The sequence below is a fragment of the Nicotiana tabacum genome, chromosome 6 (assembly GCF_000715075.1).
Source record: "Nicotiana tabacum cultivar K326 chromosome 6, ASM71507v2, whole genome shotgun sequence".
Lineage (NCBI taxonomy): Eukaryota > Viridiplantae > Streptophyta > Magnoliopsida > Solanales > Solanaceae > Nicotiana > Nicotiana tabacum.
Window position 1 is genome coordinate 25,561,041 of NC_134085.1, and position 3,201 is coordinate 25,564,241.

The following is a 3,201-nucleotide window of genomic DNA, read 5'->3' on the forward strand; positions in this document are numbered from 1 at the left end:
TCCTTGTTACGAGTCAACATTTGTGTAGATAAAATTTCTAAATATTATTAATTGCCTAATCTAACGAAGAATACTCAACCATATATGACAAATAAAAGGTGCCAGAGTAACAACATGCATAAAAAGATTCTCTTTCTATTATACATGGTTTCAACTATAATTTTTTTACATAATCCGTGTAGACCAAGCACCATTTCCTTGTTATTAGTCAACATCTGTGTTGATAAAATTCCTAAATATTATTAATTGTCTAATTTAACGAGGATTTTGTGGAAATGATCTTCAATTTCTTCATCCTTAGCTGTATATATACCTCTTATTCATCGCACAAGTGATAGAGAAAGGAAAAATTAGACTCCCAATAAAGCAAAAGAAGAAAGATGGACTTGTTGAATAACAAAAAGTATGGAGCTCATATTCTAGCTCTTCCTTATCCAAGCCAAGGCCACATAAACCCTATGCTTCAATTCTGCAAACGTTTAGTCTCCAAAGGTCTAAAGACCACTTTAGCCATTACTAACTTCATTTCCCATTCTGTCCGCCCAATTTCCAATACCGTTAGTATCGATACCATTTCCGATGGGTTCGACGAAGGCGGCTACGCTGAAGCTGACAGCGTAGTCACCTATCTCGAACGCTTCAAGAAAATCGGCTCGCAAACCCTAGCGGATCTTATTAAGAAATACGAAAAATCAGAGTTTCCTATTACTTGTATCATTTATGATGCTTTCATGCCATGGGCTTTAGACGTAGCTAAAGATCATGGCCTAATTGGAGCTTGTTTTTTCACTCAAGCTTGTGCTGTGAACTATATTTACTATTATGTTCATCACGGAAAATTGACATTGCCAATTTCGTGACCTCCGGTGAGGATTCCGGGATTGCCGGAGCTCGAACTTCGAGATATGGTCATTCATTTATGTCCATGGTACATATCCAGCGTACTTTGAGTTGGTGTTAAATCAGTTTGTAAATGTGGACAAAGCTGATTATGTTTTTGTGAACTCATTCTACAAGTTGGAGGCTGAGGTTAGTTTCAAACTTACTATTTGTGGACAAATTCGTCATCTACTAAAACTCTTTCGTGGGTTTTTCTTTCTATTTAAGGGATTATTTAATCGTTTTCACTTGAATATTTGTTTCATATCTTATCACTCGTTCTAATACTTATATTTGAATGGTACGAGACTGTTTGATTAAGCTGCCAAAAATTATTTATTTTGAAAAGCGCTTTTGTTCAAAAATATTTTTTGAAAAATTACTTTTGGAGGGTAGTAATTTATGTTTCATCAATTCATTTGATCGGCTGTTTTTTTTTTTTTTTTTTTTTTTTTTGCAATATTTGATAAGAAAAATATGTTTGGTCAAATCTTGTCAAAAAGTAATTTTGAGTGCCCAATTAGGAAAAAGGATAGTAAATATACAGTTTACAATTAGTATTAGTAAAAGAAAAAAAGTAAATCAAAATATTTATTATAAAAAAATCAATAATTTTGTATTTTTATTTAATTAAAATATAAAACATAAAGTAACTAAATATTAAACATTTTATGATTACATAATAAAGTTATTAAAAGCAGGAATATTTGGTATCTAGTACTATTACTTATCTTTTACATGATGAGTTAAATATATCATTAAGGATATGTTATAGCCGGTTAAATTACAATAATGAGGTAAAAAGAATTTATTTTTACTGTATAAAAGTTGAATCCATTTTTCATTAATATATTTATTGCAGGTAGTAGACACAATGTCAAGTCATTCCAATGTCGACCATAGGCCCAACGTTGCCATCTTTGTATTTGGACAATAGAGTTGAAAATGACACTGAATATGGTCTCAGTCTATATCAAGTGGATGCTTCAACATGTATCAACTGGCTAAATACTAAAGCAGAAGGATCTGTTGTTTATGTAGCGTTTGGTAGTATGTCCACTTTAGATAATAAAGAAATGAAAAAAATAGCTAGGGGTTTAAAAGCAACCAATTACTACTTTTTATGGGTTGTTAGGACTTCTGATGAAGCAAAAATTCCCAAAAATTTCATTGAGGAAACCTCTGAGAAAGGATTAGTGATAAATTGGAGTCCACAATTACAAGTCTTATCTAATAAGGCAATTGGGTGTTTTTTCTCACATGTCGGGTGGAATTCAACGACTGAAGCTTTGAGTCTTGGAGTGCCGATGGTTGTAATGCCACTATGGACTGATCAAACTACGAATGCGAAATTAGTACAAGATGTTTGGAGTGTAGGAGTGAGAGTTAATGTTAATGAGAAAGGGCTTGTTGGAAGAGAAGAAGTTGAGAAATGTGTAAGAACAATAATAGAAGGAGACAAAGGGAAAGAAATGAAGAAAAATGCCCTTAATTGGAAGGATTTGGCTAAGGAAGCTGTTAATGAAGGTGGGACATCTGATAAAAATATTGAAGAATTTGTATCAAAATGTACTAAATAATTCAATGATCAGTGATTTAATCATTGCATTCTACTCTTTTTTTTAAGCAAATAAGACAGGAACAAAAAAATAGGCATCTGAATTTGAGGAGTGAGCTAGCACCCAGATTACAAAAAGTTTGATGGGTGCTTTGATCTAGAGAAGGTGTTGGAAAGCTATGAAATTTGAGGAGTGAGAGTTCGATTCTCACTTCAAACAACTCCTTTTTATGAGGCATTTTCCTTATATTATGAAGCTTCTTTCTTTTGCCCCCGTTCAATTAGGTTTACATTTTTGTTCTTTCACTAGCCACTATCTTGGTCCAATACTACTTATTTTTCATTCTTTTTCATTGACTTATGTTTTAACTTTTTCTTTAATTTTTTTTAACTTCATTTAATTCACCATAACAAAGAAAACGAAAATCTACTTAGAAAGGACTTCAAAGTTCGTTTGGAGACGAAATGGTCCTCTAGAATGGTAAAACCCACTTTTTTTTAAACGTTAGTTGTCTTATCCATTACAATTTTGCAGTGTCTATAATATTATAATTATGAGTTTTTTCATTAATATTTTTATCGCCGTATTCAAATAGTTGTGTATTTATACAACGTGATTGGTAGTATTTTATGTCAAAAATGTTAAGCACTCACAAACCCAAAATCCGGGATCCACTACTGACCTTAATGTATGTGTGGCATTAGATTTAAGACTAGATAGATAAGGCAAACCAACATAAATTGATATATCATTTAACAGATCT

General features: G+C 32.1%; 1 pseudogene; it reads left to right on the forward strand.

The window, feature by feature from the left end:
- The first annotated feature begins 251 nt into the window (after positions 1-251).
- Positions 252-2,492, forward strand: LOC107787284 (UDP-glycosyltransferase 74F2-like; annotated as a pseudogene).
- Positions 2,493-3,201: the final 709 nt, after the last annotated feature.